Source organism: Oncorhynchus mykiss, chromosome 26 (assembly GCF_057628025.1).
Source record: "Oncorhynchus mykiss isolate SJ-2025 chromosome 26, ASM5762802v1, whole genome shotgun sequence".
NCBI lineage: Eukaryota > Metazoa > Chordata > Actinopteri > Salmoniformes > Salmonidae > Oncorhynchus > Oncorhynchus mykiss.
The window spans coordinates 33,271,065-33,293,805 of record NC_143047.1 but is presented as its reverse complement, the minus strand read 5'-3'; the positions used below and the strand labels follow the sequence as shown (position 1 = coordinate 33,293,805).

At 41.7% G+C, this 22,741-nt stretch overlaps 1 long non-coding RNA gene across 1 annotated transcript; it reads left to right on the top strand.

Moving 5' to 3' along the window:
- Positions 1-12: 12 nt before the first annotated feature.
- Positions 13-3,441, top strand: LOC149971451 (uncharacterized). Its single transcript, XR_016492324.1, has 2 exons — positions 13-732; positions 2,550-3,441. It is a non-coding gene; the product is annotated as an uncharacterized LOC149971451 (long non-coding RNA).
- The last annotated feature ends 19,300 nt before the right edge of the window (positions 3,442-22,741 follow it).

Genomic DNA, 22,741 nt, shown 5'->3' with positions numbered 1-22,741 from the left:
CACATAGAAGCAGGAAGTTATATAATAGCCATGTGGCAGCCACTCCTATTCCTCAGCACAAACAAGGAAAACTAAAGTTATCTCTCCTATTTGGCAGCACAGTTTGTTAGTGTGCTGTATCAAAATGGCAGAGGCATTTTTTAAAGATCTACTGAAGGATCCGGTAACTACTGCCTGTGGACACAGCTACTGTATGGGCTGTATTCAGGGCTGTTGGGATCAGGATGATCTGAAGGCTGTCTACAGCTGCCCAGAGTGCCGACAGACAAGTTGTCCCAAGACCTGTTCTGAGCAGAAACACTTTGCTTCAAGCTACTTTTCCTGCACACTGTTATGCTGAACCTGGAAACGTGGAGTGTGATTCTTGCACTGGCTGTTGTTGACAAGAATAGACCTATTCAGTTCATACCCAAATCCTGTCTGGTGTGTCTGGCCTCTTACTGTGAGACTCACCTCCAGCCTCACTATCAATCTCCTGCCTTTAAGAAGCACAACCTGGTCGAAGCCTCCACATAACTACAGGAGAAGATCTGCTCTCATCATGACAAACTGCTGGAAGTTTACTGTGTATGATAGATAAACATAAAGGCCATGATACAGTCTCAGCTACAAGAGAAAGGACTGAGAAACAGAAGCAGGCGAGGGGAAATCAACAGAAATCCCTGCAGAGAATCCAGAAGATAAAGAAGGAGATGCAGAAGCTGAGACAGGCTGTGTGTGGACTCTCTGAAGGTGAGTGTTGGGACCATCTACATAGAGAGCAATAGTAATGGCATCTTTTTGTAGGCACTAACTCCGCCAGGTTCGTTGGACAAAACCTATGGAAAAATTAATGTAGGGATTTGTATAAGTTCTAAAAAATAATGTCTGTGGTAAACAGACTTAGGTTAAGTTTAGTTCTATGAGATCATCTTCATAAGCTAACTTCACTTTTTGGGAATTTAAGCCTTTATGTAGTCATAAAAAGCACGTAAAGGCTTCATAAAAGTTCATGTTAACTGACTAGTATTGTCTCATAGAACAAAACTATCACATTTCAGGTATGACCTAGATGCAGACAAGGTCGAAGAAAAAAGTTAATACAGGTATAAATACCCAGGGGATAATGGGGAAGATGGGCGACACCTGGAGGGGGGTGGAGACGTGCACAAAGACAGGTGAAACAGATCAGGGTGTGACAAAAACCTGTAACATCTCCTAAGTCTGTGCTAACCTCAAACCTTATTTTCGGCGTTTATTCTTTCCGCAGTAATTTTCCCCATAGGAAAGACTGAACAAACCAGAGGTAACTCATTTCCGCGTTTTTAAAACAAGCTGGGGAGCTCTATTAGACTTAAGCAATAAGGCCTGAGGAGTTTCGGTATATTGGCCAATATATCACGCCTAAGGGCTGTTTTTAGGTATAACTGTCAGCGGGGAGCTTGGATACAGGCCTTAGTGGTGGTATATTGGCCATATACCACAAACCCCTGAGGTGCCTTATTGCTATTATAAATAGGTTACCATCATAAATATAACAATAAACAAGTCGTTTTGTGTCATACCCGTGGTATATTGTCTGAATGAAATACACGGCAGGAATGCTGTTTCAGCCAATCAGCATCCAGGAACCAAACTATCTGGTTAATAGATATGTATTTTATTCGGGACAGAAACAAGGAAAATATAACATTTACACATTGAATCATTAACCGTCAGATGCATTGCACCATCAAGCTTTAGCAATGTGCTGATTTGCAGCATCAGTCCCACTCTCTAGATTTGCTTTAAAAAAGTTATAAAGAACAGTTATAACTAATCAACAAAAGAATGGTTCACAAGCGGTTACATCCTTGCTGTTCTATAAAACCAGTTTTTCACTTTCTGTGGGAATTCATGCATACTAGGCACACATTTATAGTATAAATATACAGTATATGTCTATGTACACTGAGTGTACATTAGGAACACCTGCTCTTTCCATGACACAGACTGACCAGGTGAATCCAGGTGAAAGCTATGATCCCTTATTGATGTCACTTGGTAAATCCACTTCATTCAGTGTAGATGAAGGGGAGGAGACAGGTTAAATAAGGATTTTTAAGCCTGTAGAAAATGGAGACATTAATTGTGTATGTGTGCCATTCAGAGGGTGAATGATCAAGACAAAATATTTAAGTGCCTTTGAATGGGGTATGTTAGTAGGTGCCAGTTGCACCAGTTTGAGTTGATGGGTTTTTCACACTCAACAGTTTCCCATGCATATCAAGAATGGTCCACCACCCAAAGGACATCCAGCCAACTTGACACAACTGTGGGAAGCATTGAGGTCAATATGGGCCAACATCCCTGTGGAACGCTTTAGACACCTTGTAGAGTCCATGCCCCAACAAATTGAGTCTGTTCTGAGGGCAAAAGGTGGTGCAACTCAATATTAGGAATGGTGTTCCTAATGTTTTGTACACTCAGTGTATTAAGTCTATAATATTTACATGTCCGGGGTGAGTGAGTGGGCTGGTTGAAATGTATCCATCTTCCTTTTCTGTGTATCTTAACAACGATCTGCACAGGCAGCAGTGGACGACAGTGAGAAGATCTTTACTGAGCTGATTCTCTCCATTGAGAGAAGGCACTCTGAAGTGAAGGAGCTGATCAGAGCCCAGGAGAAGGATGAAGTGAATCAGGCTGAAGGACTCCTGGAGCAACTGGAGCAGGAAGTGACTGAGCTCAGGAGGAGACATGCTGAGATGGAGCAGTTCTCAAACACTGAGGACAACATCCTGTTCCTTCAGAGGTTCAAAGACCATAGTACACCCCCCCCCCCCCCCCCCCCCGTATCTGAAGAGTTACCTGCCACCATCCTTGTGATTTTAAGACAGTGAAGGAATCTGTCTCAGAACTCAAGAGGCAGCTGGAGAGCTACTGTGAATAGGAAGCGGTGAAGATATCGGCAGAAGTCAATGCTGTCCCCATACTGCAGTCCCACCCCAGAGAAGAGTGAGCTTCAAGCAGGCCTAAACCACAGCGTTTCACAAGACCACCATCGTCCAACAACTTAACTTCTGATAAGCTGGTGGTATGTGAACCTTTTGACATGAACAGTTTTCTGCATCTCTTACGGAGCATGAAAGAAATGAAATGTATCCGTAAAGGGTTAACTGACCAGGAGAATGATATCACTTACAGTAAGGCTTCTATCTTCGCCCTTCACTTTTCCCCGTGTTTTGGAAATTCATATGAAATGTTTGTTCTGCCCATTCTGCAGGCAATACTATAGCTTCCCCTTAGACAATACTTCTCCCGAGAGGTCTTGACATTTATGCCACATATATTGATAAAAAGGTTCAGAGTATCTCTGATTCATTGGTAACAAGGCATTTAATAAGAAAAGACCTTGCAGAAGGTAAGCTGATGCTGAAACGTTGGTGGTTTACCCAATAAATGACTGGGAGTTTATACAAAGAGTCTCTCTTTATTTTTAACTAATTTAACAAGGCCTGCTTTGCTTGGATTGCACAGCCCTCGGATATTGAGGTTTGTGACTTGGATGATATGGTTATTCAATTTTCAAAGCCATTTCTACAGCACAGATACATGTGGCAAAATTAATTACATTGTGTTATTAATTTCCATAGGGTGTGATAAGCCAGTCTTTCGTAAACATTGTAATGGAATTAAAGAAGACTGTTAGTACGTCCCAAATAGGGGAGAGGGAATAGGATACCATTTGCGACAAAGCCGGTAATTCAATGCCATGTAGAGTCTAATTAGGTTAATGAGTTTTAATGTAATCTCGGAAAGCCAGAACCATAATCTTGTGTAACTGCGTCACAAACAACTGTCAACAAAGTTTTAATACAGCAGAATTTATTCAGGAAAAGATAGACCCTTAGCTCTTCTTGTCTAATGTTTTAAAGTTTACATAATAGTCATTTAACCAAATGATATGGAATTCTACAAAATAAATACTTAAGGAAAGCAGATTTTGTCCTCTGCTGGTGGTGAAGGTAAATGTACACTCAGCTGGTGGTGAAGGTAAATGTACACTCAGCTGGTGGTGAAGGTAAATGTATACTCAGCTGGTGGTGAAGGTAAATGTACACTCAGCTGGTGGTGAAGGTAAATGTACACTCTGCTGGTGGTGAAGGTAAATGTACACTCAGCTGGTGGTGAAGGTAAATGTACACTCAGTTGCTGAGAATGTCCTAATATTGGATTTATGGTATACATTTTTTACTGTTCATTTGGGATGGCAAGGCCTCCTGGTGTACATCTACCTACGCAATAAATGACGTGCATATGACCTTCACTCTTTAGATAAGGTTTGAGATCTGAAAAACTTTGACAAATGTAAATTATCCCTTTAAAAGGTTTTAACTATGCCTTTTAATCACAAGTCACGATGAACATTTTATAGAAAGTATTATCTCACACGTCGATCTGAGATGAAACAAACATTATGTATTAATATACCTGTTAGAGTTGGTTTCCCATCATGCACTGCCTTTCGATGTTCCAATGTACTCAGAGCAAACGTTAAACCATTCAAATGACACCTGCTGGGCTCTAATGAAAGTAACTTAGGCAAATGATCCATCAGGTACTGTATAGCCTCTGTGTCTAAAAAGTAATTTAATACCCTTCTGTACTATCATAGTGAGCAGATTGAGCTTTGAAATAACAAAGAATGCATCCATTTGAAAAATCCAATTGGATTTGAAAGTGCATGGACTGTATGCATTTTTAATACATTTCCCTTTCTTGTTTCTTCGATAGCATAGATAGGAAGAATTGTCATGTGATTGTGCCTGTGGGAGAAACCTCTGTTCACAGTGTGACATAAATGCAATATAGAGCACCTTAGATTACAAATGTGTATGTGAGGTATGATGCCACAACAGGGTGGCTCAGCAAGGTCATCTTTCATATTTTATGGTTTGTGTCTTTTAGTGTGTTTCACAGATGTAATAATTTGTCAGCTATCCCAGTCCACCTGAGGGGAACAACAGTAAAGAGGAGAAATAGGCTTCATATCTTACACTGATGAGGTAATAGACTAAGACTACAGCACATAGCTTTAAGATTGGTAGGCAATTAAGGAATGATGATCTTAATGCTGAACATGATCTTTAGGTTTTTGGGAAACTCACCCCTGACCAGTACGAGCCAACATTCTTTTGATTGTGTTTCCTGGTCCGGATCCTTATTGTTTTTTTAATAAAAGCTAGTTGGTTTTTACACAGTCACTCCATTCAGAGTGATATTTTACCACTCTATGGCCGAGGTATTCAACCAGGGGTCCGCGAAAATATGAATAAAAAAACTAAACATATTTCAATGTTTTTATGAATATCTCTAGTAACAACAGAACACATTTTGACTTGCATACCTACAGTAGAAAATAAGAGAATATCTTTTTTCTCAACTTTATTTCTCAACTCCTAATATTGACCAAATTACACTCGTTGGAGTCAATACACTCACTGCAGTATCTAACATAGGCTTTGAAAAAGCACGCGTGAGAGGGATGCTGGTAAGCTTTCTTGACTTGAACATCCATTTTTGCCAACACATTTGTTTAACCAGCTATAACTGCTCTTAGTTGAAATGTGTTTGGAGTTACCTTTCTAGCTAATAGACTATGTTAGAGTTTACACTTCCTCTTCCAATTATAACACAGATAGAAGTCGGAGACAGATGTTACAACGGATGTATAAATCTGAAGCTTCCATTTAGAACGTCCACTCACCACCAAATATGGTGATGAGAGGAAGTCCCCTGGCGTGAAGTGGGAGATGGAGCTAGATTAAATTTGGCCAAATATTCTGCAAGTGTTTTCTGCTCCCAAAACTATAATCTGTTGTGAACAGAGTGCACTATGTTTTGTAGACTTGACCCTTTCTAAAAGTTAGGGAAAAAATGTTTTTGGAGTGATGTGGCTAGTGGAGTTACTGCACATGCACACTTCAGAGAGTAGGCTTTCCATAATGGAAATATGTAAATACCTGCTAGAACGCACCAATAGGATTGCACTAGCTCGTGCTTGGCTCTGCCCACCTCCTTGCTTGTTCACCGGTGGTGTATCTTGTGTTATTTACCAGTATCTTTGATTATAATGTGGGGAGATCAAAATAATGGGAAACTATCTACCAAATGTATTCATTCTAAATTGTTAACTACTTCTCCTTGTCATTATCATTCACCTGATGATAATACAAGACGTGAAATTGTTTTGCTAACATAATGATGGCAGTCCCTGGGTTGCCAGTTTTCCTGGGAGGGGTCCCTGGGCAACAAATGGTTGAAAAACCCTGCTCTTTTGCTATCAGGGCCATTTTGATGCGCTGTGCTTCTAATCGCTCATGACAATCATTACTTTTACATAAATGTAACTCAAATCTAAATGGTAAATAAAAACACATGACTGACTAATGTATGCTCATGTTTGTTTGCCTCGGCTGCGGTCAATTCCTTTTCAATTCAGTCAATTCAGGAAGTAAACTATCATTTAAATTCCAATTTTCCTTAATGCCTCTCTAGGAGTACGTTTAGAATTGGAATTTCAGTTTACTTCCAGAATTGACTGAATTGAAATGGAATTGACCACAATTCTGATGTATCCATATCAGTATGAGTGAACAGCAGTGACTACATCCCTCTTCTTTCTGGCTGAGGGGGCTACTGAGGAAGCGCTTGAATGAGCTGAGGTCTCCTCCTTCACTCTGGCTGGCTGCTCTGCTGCCACCTGTTGCCAGACGCCTCATCTGATGTATCGGTCATGGGCTTCTTCCTCTGTCACTGCTGCTTCTGTGGTCTGGGATAACCAGATAAGCAGTTTAGGCCTCTTGGGCTGGATCACTTTTCTGATTGGCAAGACTATCCATCAGCCACTTCCAGGCCTCCATATGCTGCACAGCACTCTGTGACAGCTGGTTCTGCTGGGGGCACAACTGTCTGTTATACGGTATGTGAACGCTTCAGTCTAATGAATGTACCCCACTGCCACTTTTTAAATGTAACCTTTATTTAACTAGGCAATTCAGTTAAGAACAAATTCTTATTTACAATGACAGCCTACCCCGGGCCAAATCCGGACGACGCTGGGCCAATTGTGCGCCACCCTATGGGACTCACAATCACAGCCGGATGTGATGCAGCCCAGATTCAAACCAGAGACTGCAGTGGCACCTCTTGCACTGAGATGCAGTGCCTTAGACCGCTGCACCACTCAGGAGTCCTGCATTGTATTGTGTGTATTTAAGTTCTCAAGTTCTTCACTTTATGTCTACTTTTTTGACATAACTTTGTTTCTTTCTAACCTGACATACTGTAAGTAAAGTAGATAGTTACAATCATATTCAATAGTCCTATATAATGTTCTTATTGATATATATATAGAATAACATATCCTTTTTTTTCTGTGAGCTCATTGCACACGTTACACAGTTTCTCTATGGATACATCAAATCAAGCCTGAACTGTGTGATGTAGTAGGGAGTTGTAGTTTCCAACAGGCCAATATTCCACATAGCATAACATGTGGTAATTAACTTCAATTACCATAATCCATTGTGCATCTACTTGTCTGTGTTTCTTTTATGCCTGCTACGGAAGAGACAATAACGCAGCTTTTGCTTCACTAGGTGTCTCTACCTGAAAATACATTATCAAAGTGATTGATAGTTGGTATTCCGCAGTCAGAAAAGTATGTCTTATTTACTTTGAAGAAATACAACATTTTGTCAGACTGCATAGACAGCAGCTCTATAAAGACTTGGAATGAAATAATAAAGTCATCAAATAAAACAAATGTAATATACACAGCAACTGAAATATTTTATTAAAGTCATGTGAATAAATTAGGGTTAATAAGTGATTAGCAGTCATTTGCAGTCACTACCATCATGTTTTTTTTTGTGTCAACCAGAAAACCATGATTATTTTTGTATAACCTATTCTAACCGAAACTGAACCCACCTCAAAAAGCACTAATTGCTTACCACTACTAATATCTTAAAAAGTAGGATATTTATAAACAAGGCTTTACAAACCAAGTCATTTCTCTAAAATATTAAGAACATTACATTTTGGTTGATCCATCTTCAAAAGTGATTGGTTTCAATTATACTGTTGCTGCTATTCATTGTATAGTCTGAGTTGCTGTATTCTGTTTTTTGACCAATAGATGGCGGTCTTTGGTTATTAAATATACCTTAGACCAAGAGAGAAATCACCAGATGTTAGTGAACTTAGAAAGTACTGATATCATCCTGAGACCCAGCAATGAATTTATGTCCTCTCTAGCGGACATTCGTTGTTGTTCCGCATCTCTAAGGCCATACATGCCACTGTGTTAAGTACTGCTGTACCTTTGAGAGGACATTCTGGGCTTTTCAGTGATATCACATGTGTGACCTGGATCATTTTCTCCTTCTGGTTTTTTAAAATGGCTGCCAACACAATTAGCATATTTTATGGTATGAAGAAAGGTGTGTGTTATTGTGTAATTATATATTTTTTGACTTTGTTATTCAAATTTCTTTTAGTAAGCAATTATCCCAGGAATAGTTTGGTGATCTTTTTTCCACATTAAATGAGAACTAAATAAAAGCTTGTTTATAAATGTCTTCTGTAGTGGACAGCAGAGCTAGCAACTATGTTTATGCCTACTGTACCCACAGTTTTCAGATTTACTGTCAAACAATTACTTATTTCTACTATGGTGCTCATACAATACAAAATAAATAAATATATGTATTCCAAAAAAAATCCACCCCAAACATAAAACAACATTAAAACAAACGTGTATTTTGCTGAGTCTCATCAGGTTAGAAAGATGTCAAATGTTGAGGAAAACTACTTTTGACAAGAAAGGACAAAAAGTGACAAATGAGAGCTACTTATTTGGACAAAACAGTTTTGTCATGCTTTAGGTACATTTAAGTTTGTCCCTGCTTTTGAAAGGAGCTGGCTAGTAGATAGTAGCTGCAGGCAGAGACATAAAAATGCTATCCATTCGTTTGTCTGAGTAGGTAATTAAAATGCAAAATCCCAAAATACTGAAGTTACCTTGTAAGAATATAAAAGAATATAACAGGATTCAGAATCTATATCACTGACACTGGAGAAATTAGTTGTAGGATTATGCTGTGACTGTGCATGCATGTTTAAAGTTCCCTTACTGTATTTTAAATTAGTTGTAGAATTATGCTGTGACTGTGCATGCATGTTTAAAGTTCCCCTTACTGTATTTGAAATCAGTTGTAGGATTATGCTGTGACTGTGCATGCATGTTTAAAGTTCCCCTTACTGTATTTTAAATGAGTTGTAGGATTATGCTGTGACTGTGCATGCATGTTTAAAGTTCCCTTACTGTATTTTAAATGAGTTGTAGGATTATGATGTGACTGTGCATGCATGTTTAAAGTTCCTCTTACTGTATTTTAAATGAGTTGTAGGATTATGATGTGACTGTGCATGCATGTTTAAAGTTCCCCTTACTGTATTTGAAATTAGTTGTAGGATTATGCTGTGACTGTGCATGCATGTTTAAAGTTCCTTTACTGTATTTTAAATTAGTTGTAGAATTATGCTGTGACTGTGCATGCATGTTTAAAGTTCCCCTTACTGTATTTTAAATGAGTTGTAGGATTATGCTGAGACTGTGCATGCATGTTTAAAGTTCCCCTTACTGTATTTTAAATGAGTTGTAGAATTATGCTGTGACTGTGCATGCATGTTTAAAGTTCCCTTACTGTATTTTAAATGAGTTGTAGGATTATGCTGTGACTGTGCATGCATGTTTAAAGTTCCCTTACTGTATTTTAAATGAGTTTCTGTTTATACCAATTATAAAAGGCTTGGCAGAAGTATTGGTCTACCTTTTATCATGTTTTAATTGATGTTACATTTTAAATGAATGGCGATTGGCAAAGACCAATTTGTTGCTTTTTTCACTCGCCAAAAGCAAATTAAGACATTTTGGTTTTAATCATGTGATTCACTTTAATCAATGGCCACTTTGTTCTTGTCTTTCTCTCTCTGGGCGCCGTCCGTCCAACTATATTTCCCACCAGACAGAAAGTGTCTGCAGTCTGAAACGTGGACTGTGGGCCAAATGGCATCCTATTCCCTAGTGCACTAGTTTTGGCCGAGATAAAAGTAGTGCACTATGTACATAATAGGGTGCCATTTGGAACACGCAGCCATGGTCTTCCATCAAAGCCAAGTAGAGGAGATTAAACCAGGTCACTAACGACCTCTGGGGCCAGGGGTAATTCCCCAAACCCAGAAATGATTCTAATGTGACTGTAAGACATTGTGAAAGTAAGACATTACCTCAATACCTGGGTCTACGTGAATAATGCAAGTCATTATAGGAACTCTAATAAACACCTCTCTCTCGATATAAATTATTTACTGTCTCTAATTACTTTGGAGGCTTGTTGGACGAGGACTTTATATTGAGGGCTTAGGTTTTTCCCAGTGAGTCAGTGGAGAATGATCGATAAAGTGAGTGAATGGAGTAGATATGAGGTGGCTGCGGGCGATTGATTGTTGCGGTTTTACCCCTGTGGTCAGTCCAATGGTATTTCAATACTCTAAATGGCTCCATGTCTAATTTCCTTCAACTGCATTGCTAAGAAGGGACTGGACTGGAATAAACAGGAAAGAACAGGAGATCTTTCTCCTGAGGAGAGGAGAGATTATCATTTTTCTATTTAGAAGGTCTACATTTATAGGATCTCAATTGCATACTTCTTGAGTCCTGTTTCCTCTTCAAAACCCTCTGACCTTCTCCTCCAATGGGTTTTGAGAAGGAGACGAGGAGAGAGAGAGGACACGAGGAGCATGCAATTGAGAAGTTCAGAGTGTGTAGCGAACAAGTCTTCCAGGTTGGCAGAAAGTCACATGACCTGTCTGTTCTCAGATCAGATTGATATCATGACCTTTGCTCTCTCTATAAGTATCCAATGGGTGCTTATATTTGTCCTATTTCACACATGTGCAAGGGTGTATTAATATGCATGAGTAAATTGGAAATCTGTTTTTTTGCAGATCCCAACTCTCCCTTGCCAGAGTCAATGAACTAATGGCAATCTGACTTAAAATGGGTAAGGATGGCACAAGCATCTTAGTCAGAAATAACCCATTCAAATGGCCAGTCAGAGCCTTTTGTGATGTGGGGGCTGTGCTTTGGCAAAGTGGGTGGGGTTATATCCTGCCTGTTTGGCCCTGTGTGGGGGCTGTGCTTTGGCAAAGTGGGTGGGGTTATATCCTGCCTGTTTGGCCCTGTGTGGGGGCTGTGCTTTGGCAAAGTGGGTGGGGTTATATCCTGCCTGTTTGGCCCTGTGTGGGGGCTGTGCTTTGGCAAAGTGGGTGGGGTTATATCCTGTCTGTTTGGCCCTGTGTGGGGGCTGTGCTTTGGCAAAGTGGGTGGGGTTATATCCTGCCTGTTTGGCCCTGTGTGGGGGCTGTGCTTTGGCAAAGTGGGTGGGGTTATATCCTGCCTGTTTGGCCCTGTGTGGGAGCTGTGCTTTGGCAAAGTGTGTGGGGTTATATCCTGCCTGTTTGGCCCTGTGTGGGGGCTGTGCTTTGGCAAAGTGGGTGGGGTTATATCCTGCCTGTTTGGCCCTGTGTGGGGGCTGTGCTTTGGCAAAGTGGGTGGGGTTATATCCTGCCTGTTTGGCCCTGTGTGGGGGCTGTGCTTTGGCAAAGTGGGTGGGGTTATATTCTGCCTGTTTGGCCCTGTGTGGGGGTATCATCGGATGGGGCCACAGTGTCTCCTGACCCCTCCTGTCTCAGCCTCCAGTATTTATGTTGCAGTAGTTTATGTGTCGAGGGGCTAGGGTCAGTCTGTTATATCTGGAGTATTTCTCCTGTCTTATCCGGTGTCCTGTGTGAATTTATGTATGCTCTCTCTAATTCTCTCTTTCTCTCTTTCTTTCTTTCTCTCTCTTGGAGGACCTGAGCCCTAGGACCATGCCTCAGGACTACCTGGCGTGATGACTCCTTGCTGTCCTCAGTCCACCTGGCCGTACTGCTGCTCCAGTTTCAACTGTTCTGCCTGCGGCTATGGAACCCTGACCTGTTCACCGGACGTGCTACCTGTCCCAGACCTGCTGTTTTCAACTCTCTAGAGACAGCAGGAGCGGTAAAAAATACTTTCAAGCCATCTGACATTTACTCCTGAGGTGCTGACCTGTTGCACCCTCGACAACTACTGTGATTATTATTATTTGACCATGCTGGTCATTTGTGAATATTTGGCCATGTTCTGTTATAATCTCCACCCGGCACAGCCAGAAGAGGACTGGCCACCCCTCATAGCCTGGTTCCTCTCTAGGTTTCTTCCTAGGTTTTGACCTTTCTAGGGAGTTTTTCCTAGCCACCGTGCTTCTACATCTGCATTGCTTGCTGTTGGGGGTTTTAGGCTGGGTTTCTGTACAGCACTTTGAGATATCAGCTGATGTAAGAAAGGCTATATAAATACATTTGATTTGATTTGACTTTAATTGTGGAACAAAAGTAAGCAATTAATGAAGGTTAGTGTGAATTGGTCACATTATCATAGCAGCAACATTGTGGTAATTGAATTAAGGTACCGGTAGCAACGGAAAACGAAAACAAGTGTTTCTAATTGGACAATATTAGGTTGTCCCTCCCCTTTTCAGTCTGTTTTCTTCGATTTGGTGCCTAATGAACACGACCCAGTTCAACTGCCTGTCACAGTTTACCTCCAGGGGAAAATAAGTCCAAAGGCAATATCTGAGTAGGTGGTGCTTCCTTGAAGTTAATCAGAATTACAATGACTCAGAATGACATTTCCATAAATGCTTGTTATTTTAAGGGATGGAAGGTAAGGCAATTAGTGGGGAATAAAGTTTATATCCATGGAAATACTCAACGCAAACACCTTCAGTGTGATTAGAAATTGAGCTCTCAGGGGAAGTTTCATTACTGAAATGTCAAATGAAACTTAGGCATTAGTCAGTTCCTGTGTCTTGGGGTTGGCTAATGTTTGTCCTGGTCTACTTACGGCTCACTTGGTTTATAACTGACTCAAACAGGGGTTTGAAGGATTGCTATTATAAAAGTGGCAGGATATTCCATTTGGAATTGCCTAGAATGTTTGTTCTGACAGTTTTACATGGGAGAATACAACCCTGGTTTGTGGGAAACGTTTTAGGGGGTAATCGATGTTTTCCAGACCCTTTCTGCAAGCTGAAGATGTTTTCTGATTAAAGAGGCACAGAAGTGATACTGGTAAGAGCAGTGTGCAGGTTTTTATTTTTCTTTAAATGATTCCCCCACACTTGCATCAAGCTAACTCAGATGTGGGAGTGCTTTTTTAGAATTTTGACAGAACTGATTCATCTTGAGGGGTGTTTCTAAAACCAAATAAATGAATTTAGCAGTAAGGCACAAGAGGCAGTGCTATATCATGGATATAGTCGTAGGTAAACAACGTTATTCGGCCTGACACAAATCGGAGGGCCAGTCAATTAATTTACCTGTGACTCACAGGATGTTGGTGGCACCTTAATTGGGGAGGACGGGCTTGGGTAATGACTGGAGCGGAATCAGTGGAATGGTATTAAATACACCCAACACATGGTTTCCAGGTGTTTGGTGCCATTCCATTTGCTCCGGGCCACCACAAGCTGCCAGAACAGCTTCAATGTACCTTGGTATAGATTCTACAAGTGTCTGGAACTCTACTGGAGGGATACGACACTATTCTTCCACTAGAAATTCCTTCATTTTGTTGTTTTGTTGATGGTGATGTAAAACGCTGTCTCAGGCACTGATCCAATATCCCATATGTGTTCAGTTGGGTTAAGATCTGGTGACTGAGACACACACACACACACACACACACACACACACACACACACACACACACACACACACACACACACACACACACACACCCTTTAAAGACCCTATGCCCCTTTGAGACCCTTCTTTCAAAGTCACTGAGATCTCTTCTGGCCATGGTAGCTAAATAATGACCAACTGGGAATTTTTAAATATGACGCTAAGCATTATGGGATGTTAATTGCTTATTAAAGGAAAGTTCCACCCAAAAATGATATTTTGGTAATTGTTGACATAGTCCCAAAATGTTTTGCTTGTCAGCACTCAAGTTTCCAAGATAGTTTTTGGGTGGAGTTTTCCTTGAATTAACTCAGGAACCATACCTGTGTTGAAGCACCTTCTTTCAATATATGTTCTATTCCTCATTTATTCAAGTGTTTCCGTTATTTTGTCAGTTACCTGTATTTTCATTGACAACATTATTTTGATAGTAAATCCATACTATTTTATTCTGTGTGTGTGTCTGTCTCTGTGTGTTTGTGTGTCTGTCTCTGTGTGTGTGTGTGTCAGTCTGTGACTGTTTCTCTTCTTAACCACAACACATTGTGTTTATCATGTTAGGGTATTTTCTTCCATGTCACCTCTCCTGTCACATGTGTTTAATGTGCTGTGGAGAGCACGAACCTTTGAATGTGAAAGGTTATGTGAATGAAAAAAGGTTGCGTGTGTGGGTGTGCACGTGTGTGTGCATGTGTGTTTTGTGTGTCTGTGTGTTCGTGAATGTGTGGGTGCACGTGTGTGTGTGTGTGTGTGTGTGTGTGTGTGTGTGTGTGTGTGTGTGTGTGTGTGTGTGTGTGTGTGTGTGTGTGTGTGTGTGTGTGTGTGTGTGTGTACAGTATGTGTGTGCATTTGTGTATGTGTGTGTATGTACGTACTTCTGCGCAGGCTGCAGACGAGGAAAGGAGAGGAAGATTTTCATCAACATTACAAAAGTATAATGTCACACTCAACGCCAAGCACAGGAGGCTCTGAGGGGAGGACAGCTCATTATAATGGATGGAACGGAACAAATGGGACTAAACATTTTGTCAACAATGGACTAATGAAATAAATATCAAAAGATTTTGGGTGGAACTTTCCTTGAAGCAATTAACATCCCATAATGCTTAGGTGTGTGTGTTTGTGTTTGTGTTTACTACTGTCCATAGCCACTGGAACTAGGGGTGCTGAGATTGCTGGAAATCATGTGTTTGACGTATTTGATACCATTCCACTTATTCCGCTCTAGCCATTACCACGAGCCCGACCTCCCCAATTAAGGTGCCACCAACCTCCTGTGACGCCAAGGTTTCCATATAGTGCAAATACAGAAATAAGCATGTTCGTTTTAGGAACAATAATAATAATACCAAGATGTGGAGGCTGACAGAAAGGTTCCGAACTTGGAACCCTCAATTACCTCAAGATGACGCACAAGGCCAGTGCTGAGGGACTGCAGGGCCGACAAGGGGAGGTGGTCTGAGTGTACACATGTGCACTGATCCAATGAACCCCACTGCTCCATTTGCCTCAGGGCTGATGAGAGGACAAGGAATGGGTGGATGGAGGTATCTCTCCCGTTTTCTCTCTCACTGTCCCTCGTTCTGTTTTTCTTTCTCTCTCTGTCTGTCTCTCTCTCTCTGTCATGAGTTGCTGCTTGTTTCCTCTTTGTCATTATTAGAAAGAGGCCAGGGAACAACTGCTTAACCCAATTTAACAAGTCTATCTATTCCAACAAGGCAGGCTCTTATGATATGCCATTCCATTCTTGACGAGTATTATTCTGAATAATAAAGCCTTGTCAAACACACAGCTATAAACACACTTTACCTACCCACGCATTTAGCATCTCAACAGATGGTGTTTGGCTTTATTAGGCAGGCTTTAAAGATCTCAATGTTATCATTTAATGTCGGTAGCTGTCAAAGCTAAGCATTAATCATAGCCTCCACCCACTCGACTGTGAAAGAGGCCATCTTTTTCTTTCTTTCTGAATTATGCATCAGGACTGAAGACGTAGATAATGTCAAATGTACAGAGGGTTTTAACGAGAGAGGGGAGAGAGAGAGAGGAGAGAGAGAACACAGAAAGAGATTACCAGATTTTGACAGGACAGAGAGATGAGAGAGAATTTTAAAGCACAAGAAAAAAACCATCTCCAAAAAGTGAGGAGATTGGTTTTGACAGGAAGACCTTAGCAGCAGCCTGAGAACATGAAATGGGTCAGGATTCAAGGCAAAGTTATCTGAGAGAAAAGATAAAAGGGGCAGTTGGAGAAAAACAAGAGAGTAATAAACATTGTCGGGGCATGTTACGCAATCTAAAGTTTACCTCCCTCGCTTTCAAGGTCAGTTGTTGCAGAGCGCTGAGGATGTAATTGGATTAGTTCTGATGATGTCTTCTTCATGTTTTCTTTCTTTTCTTTTTTGAAAAGACGTTTGATGCTTTGTATTCAATCATTTGTTTACACTGAAGTTATTAATATCTTAAAGCCACAATCTATCATATGTTTTCCAGAAAAACAGGGGCCCCCACCCCAAAATGGGAGCCCCCATATTCTTCAGGAGTCAATGGGTATATCTTTATCATTAATTGAAATGACCATTGAACATCAGTAACTAATATAGATTGAACCTTTAATAACAGAACAATGTTAAAAATGTTGTCACTCGTCAGTAAGGTACAAGGCACAACAAACCAATCAGTCAGCAATACTGGATGTAATCTTCTTCCCAAATGGCACCATATTACCTATGTAGTGCACTACTTTTCCCCAGGACTCATTTGGCTCTGGCCAAAAGTAGTGCACTATGTAGGGTGCCATTTGAGACACCACCCTTGTCATCATTTGCTGTTCATTAGCTATGTTCCAGCTATTCATTAGCTAGGTTCCAGCTGTTCATTAGCTAGGTTCCAGCTGTTCATTAGCTGTGTTCCAGCTGTTCATTAGCTAGGTTCCAGCTGTTCATTAGCTGTGTTCCAGCTGTTCATTAGCTAGGTTCCAGCTGTTCATTAGCTGTGTTCCAGCTGTTCATTAGCTGTGTTCCAGCTGTTCATTAGCTAGGTTCCAGCTGTTCATTAGCTAGGTTCCAGCTGTTCATTAGCTAGGTTCCAGCTGTTCATTAGCTAGGTTCCAGCTGTTCATTAGCTAGGTTCCAGCTGTTCATTAGCTAGGTTCCAGTTGTTCATTAGCTATGTTCCAACTGTTCATTAGCTATGTTCAAACTGTTCATTAGCTATGTTCCAGCTGTTCATTAGCTATGTTCCAGTTGTTCATTAGCTAGGTTCCAGCTGTTTATTAGCTAGGTTCCAGCTGTTCATTAGCTAGGTTCCAGCTGTTCATTAGCTAGGTTCAAAACGTGCCCCCAAGGGGGCTGTTTAAACTCAACTAGTAGCCATACTGAATACGCGCAAAATGACTTTCAAAGCTGAAATCTAAATGTAGTTTTCTTCCGTATCCGTTCTATTTGAACTACCATTTTATGGAAAAATAAATAAATATTTAAATGTTAATTATATAAAGCAGCCCATGTAATCATCTTGCCAGAGAGTAGGCACAATCGGCCCGAGCCCCAAGTAATACATTTGGGCCAGATAACTCGGCATGAGCTCAATCCCTGCATCCTAGCCATAACTAATACTGCCGAAGGCGGGCCAGACTCTGGCCACATGACATCAGCCCAGTCTGACTCTCTGCTGGAATCAGCCCAGATCCACTGTGCTGAAACCGCGGGTTCAATGGAGAGCCAACGCGTGGCACACACCTTGGTTATCTGTAAAGGTTTCTCCCCACAGTTGATTGTCTCATATATGGTCTTGTAGGCCTCCCTGCGCTTTGGAGACACTGAAAACCAGTTATAAGTCTCTCGTACCAAGTACTCCACGCTACGAGGGATGGTGTCATTGGAAGCATGACTTACAGCAAGCTGCAGAGAGTGGCACACACAGCCAGATATGAGGCCATACTCCTCCTTCAGCACTTTATGGACCCCATTGTTAATCCCCGTCATAAGAGGCATTGTCAGTCCCTCTCCCCAGGAGTTTCTCTTTTTTAAGACAACACTTCTCGAGGAAAGCCACAACAGCACGGGCTATAGATTTGGCATCTCCTCCAACTCAACAAGCCCCAGAAATGTTGATACAATTGTCTGCTTTGTGTCACTAAAGTACCTTATCACAACCCCCAGGTACTTAGAAACACTTACATCCGTGGACTCAGAGGCTGAAACGCTGGTCACCCACATCTGCGACCAACTTTTCAGAAAGTATGGTGCTAGAACACCATTAACAATTTCTGTGCACTTTGTCCTGTGCATTTTGAAGTTGTAGCAGCAGTGGAGTCTGAGAAAGCAGGTCTACATGCTTCTCCAATATCTCCAATATCACATGTCAAGATGGAACAGTGTTCAATGATAGCTAATGCCATGGTGGCCTCAGACTTCCTCAGAGTAATTTTTTTTAAACCATAAATGGCAGCTTGTTTTGGGTGGAGCTGTTATAAGGCTTTGCCTTTTGAGTATGTTTTAGAGTTGTCATGTGTTTTTTTACATCACTAAGTTTGGCGTCGAAATCAGCCTTACAGTACAGGCAGGATGCCCGTGTATCATCTCCAATAAACGGCTTCAACCAGCCTTTGAATTCAGGGTTTGTAGTCTACATTATTTTTCTTTGTTGTATTTCTGTGTTTGGCCTGGTATGGTTCTCAATCAGAGGCAGCTGTCGATCGTTGTCTCTGATTGAGAATCATACTTAGGTAGCCTGTTTTCCCCATTTTGTTCTGTTTAGTGTTTTTCATCACCTTACAGGACTGTTCGTTTGTCATTTTTGTTGTTTTGTTTGGTGTTCAGTTGTTTTATTAAAATAATGGACACTTACCACGCTGCCCATTGGTCCTCCTCTCTTTTTCCAGACGACAAACGTTACAAACTGATAATATCTTCAATATTAAAGCTGGTCCACCCCCAACTTTTAACCTAAATCCAATGACATGGTGATTTTTTACATTTTTATTCAAGTTAGTTGACAACTCAACGAAATGTAAATTAAAAACTAGACCTTGAACTGACGTCTGTGCCCAGTGGGACTGGTGTGCAGGCTTTTGTTCCAACCCAACTATGATGGACAGTTGATAAGATGAACAAGCACGCATCCATCTACTCTACATCACTGGTCACCAACCCAAGAGAGCAAGGTGTGCAAGCTTTTGTTTCAGCCCAGCTAATACAACTAATCACGATTTTGTTTAGCAGTTAATAAGATGAACAAGATGTTTTTATACCCAAAAACCTTTCCTAAATGAGTTAACCCCCTCAAGTCGATGTCCGCACCCCCGCGGAAATCTAATTAGCATGATACAAAAATCCCCATAAAAATCTGTCAGTTCAAACTAGAGATACAGTATCTGTTTTTTTGGGTTGGATGCATCTCAATCCACCGCATCTGTGCTGAAAGTTGACAGTGAAGTTTGTCAAACCATGAGACATCCCGAAAATCGGTCTTCTAATAAAATCATCTGTAGAATTCCAACGGTTTGGCCTACAACTATTATGGAAAGAGGAGACTCATGAACGCGATGGCGTTCTCCGTTTTACTCTACAACCCCTACAAGCGTCTTGGGACTCGTCTGAAGTCGGTACAGATGATCTGTCAACTTCTGTCTGTAGGGTCCCAACAGTTTGGACTACACACTAATATGACCCCACTGTGGAAAGGTGAAACTCTCACAAACATATAGAGCAGTCATTCACAGGGAGGATATGGGGGTGGGAGAGAGATAGGGAGAGAAATAGAGGGGTGAGGGAGAGAAACAGAAAGCGATGGAAAGGGGATACCTAGTCAGTTGCACAAATTAATGCATTCAACTGAAATGTGTCTTCCACATTTAACCAAACTCCTCTGAATCAGAGAGGTGTGGAGGGCTACCTTAATCAACATCCACGTCATCAGAAAGAAGAGGAGGTGTGGAGGGCTACCTTAATCAACATCCACGTCAACAGAAAGAAGAGGTGTGGAGGGCTACCTTAATCAACATCCACGTCATCAGAAAGAAGAGGTGTGGAGGGCTACCTTAATCAACATCCACGTCACCAGAAAGAAGAGGAGGTGTGGTGGGCTACCTTAATCAACATCCACGTCATCAGAAAGAAGAGGAGGTGTGGAGGGCTACCTTAATCAACATCCACGTCAACAGAAAGAAGAGGTGTGGAGGGCTACCTTAATCAACATCCACGTCACCAGAAAGAAGAGGAGGTGTGGTGGGCTACCTTAATCAACATCCACGTCATCAGAAAGAAGAGGAGGTGTGGAGGGCTACCTTAATCAACATCCACGTCAACAGAAAGAAGAGGTGTGGAGGGCTACCTTAATCAACATCCACGTCATCAGAAAGAAGAGGAGGTGTGGAGGGCTACCTTAATCAACATCCACGTCACCAGAAAGAAGAGGAGGTGTGGAGGGCTACCTTAATCAACATCCACGTCATCAGAAAGAAGAGGAGGTGTGGTGGGCTACCTTAATCAACATCCACGTCATCAGAAAGAAGGGGAGGTGTGGAGGGCTACCTTAATCAACATCCACGTCATCAGAAAGAAGAGGAGGTGTGGAGGGCTACCTTAATCAACATCCACGTCATCAGAAAGAAGAGGAGTTGTGGAGGGCTACCTTAATCAACATCCACGTCATCAGAAAGAAGAGGAGGTGTGGAGGGCTACCTTAATCAACATCCACGTCATCAGAAAGAAGGGGAGGTGTGGAGGGCTACCTTAATCAACATAACACGTCATCAGAAAGAAGGGGAGGTGTGGAGGGCTACCTTAATCAACATCCACGTCATCAGAAAGAAGAGGAGTTGTGGAGGGCTACCTTAATCAACATCCACGTCATCAGAAAGAAGAGGAGGTGTGGAGGGCTACCTTAATCAACATCCACGTCATCAGAAAGAAGAGGAGGTGTGGAGGGCTACCTTAATCAACATCCACGTCATCAGAAAGAAGAGGAGGACCCGAGAGACCATTCCGCTGCAGTCACAGAAACTATACACTGCTTTGTTTTCTATGTGTAGAGAGTGAGAGAAAGCAAGAGAAAGTGAGAGAGACAGAGAGAGAAAGAGACAGAGAGACAGAGAGACAGTGACAGAGAGAGACAGAGAGAGAAAGAGAGACAGAGAGAGAAAGAGACAGAGAGAGACAGAGAGACAGAGAGAGAAAGAGACAGAGAGAGAGAGAGAGACAGAGAGGAGGGGGATGATCCTTAAAACACTGTCTAAACAGGGGCCCCCACCCCAAAATGGGAGCCCCCATATTCTTCAGGAGTCAATGGGTATATCTTTATCATTAATTGAAATGACCATTGAACATCAGTAACTAATATAGATTGAACCTTTAATAACAGAACAATGTTAAAAATGTTGTCACTCGTCAGTAAGGTACAAGGCACAACAAACCAATCAGTCAGCAATAGTGGATGTAATCTTCTTCCCAAATGGCACCATATTACCTATGTAGTGCACTACTTTTCCCCAGGACTCATTTGGCTCTGGCCAAAAGTAGTGCACTATGTAGGGTGCCATTTGAGACACCACCCTTGTCATCATTTGCTGTTCATTAGCTATGTTCCAGCTATTCATTAGCTAGGTTCCAGCTGTTCATTAGCTAGGTTCCAGCTGTTCATTAGCTGTGTTCCAGCTGTTCATTAGCTAGGTTCCAGCTGTTCATTAGCTGTGTTCCAGCTGTTCATTAGCTAGGTTCCAGCTGTTCATTAGCTGTGTTCCAGCTGTTCATTAGCTGTGTTCCAGCTGTTCATTAGCTAGGTTCCAGCTGTTCATTAGCTAGGTTCCAGCTGTTCATTAGCTAGGTTCCAGCTGTTCATTAGCTAGGTTCCAGCTGTTTATTAGCTAGGTTCCAGCTGTTCATTAGCTAGGTTCCAGTTGTTCATTAGCTATGTTCCAACTGTTCATTAGCTATGTTCAAACTGTTCATTAGCTATGTTCCAGCTGTTCATTAGCTATGTTCCAGTTGTTCATTAGCTAGGTTCCAGCTGTTTATTAGCTAGGTTCCAGCTGTTCATTAGCTAGGTTCCAGCTGTTCATTAGCTAGGTTCAAAACGTGCCCCCAAGGGGGCTGTTTAAACTCAACTAGTAGCCATACTGAATACGCGCAAAATGACTTTCAAAGCTGAAATCTAAATGTAGTTTTCTTCCGTATCCGTTCTATTTGAACTACCATTTTATGGAAAAATAAATAAATATTTAAATGTTAATTATATAAAGCAGCCCATGTAATCATCTTGCCAGAGAGTAGGCACAATCGGCCCGAGCCCCAAGTAATACATTTGGGCCAGATAACTCGGCATGAGCTCAATCCCTGCATCCTAGCCATAACTAATACTGCCGAAGGCGGGCCAGACTCTGGCCACATGACATCAGCCCAGTCTGACTCTCTGCTGGAATCAGCCCAGATCCACTGTGCTGAAACCGCGGGTTCAATGGAGAGCCAACGCGTGGCACACACCTTGGTTATCTGTAAAGGTTTCTCCCCACAGTTGATTGTCTCATATATGGTCTTGTAGGCCTCCCTGCGCTTTGGAGACACTGAAAACCAGTTATAAGTCTCTCGTACCAAGTACTCCACGCTACGAGGGATGGTGTCATTGGAAGCATGACTTACAGCAAGCTGCAGAGAGTGGCACACACAGCCAGATATGAGGCCATACTCCTCCTTCAGCACTTTATGGACCCCATTGTTAATCCCCGTCATAAGAGGCATTGTCAGTCCCTCTCCCCAGGAGTTTCTCTTTTTTAAGACAACACTTCTCGAGGAAAGCCACAACAGCACGGGCTATAGATTTGGCATCTCCTCCAACTCAACAAGCCCCAGAAATGTTGATACAATTGTCTGCTTTGTGT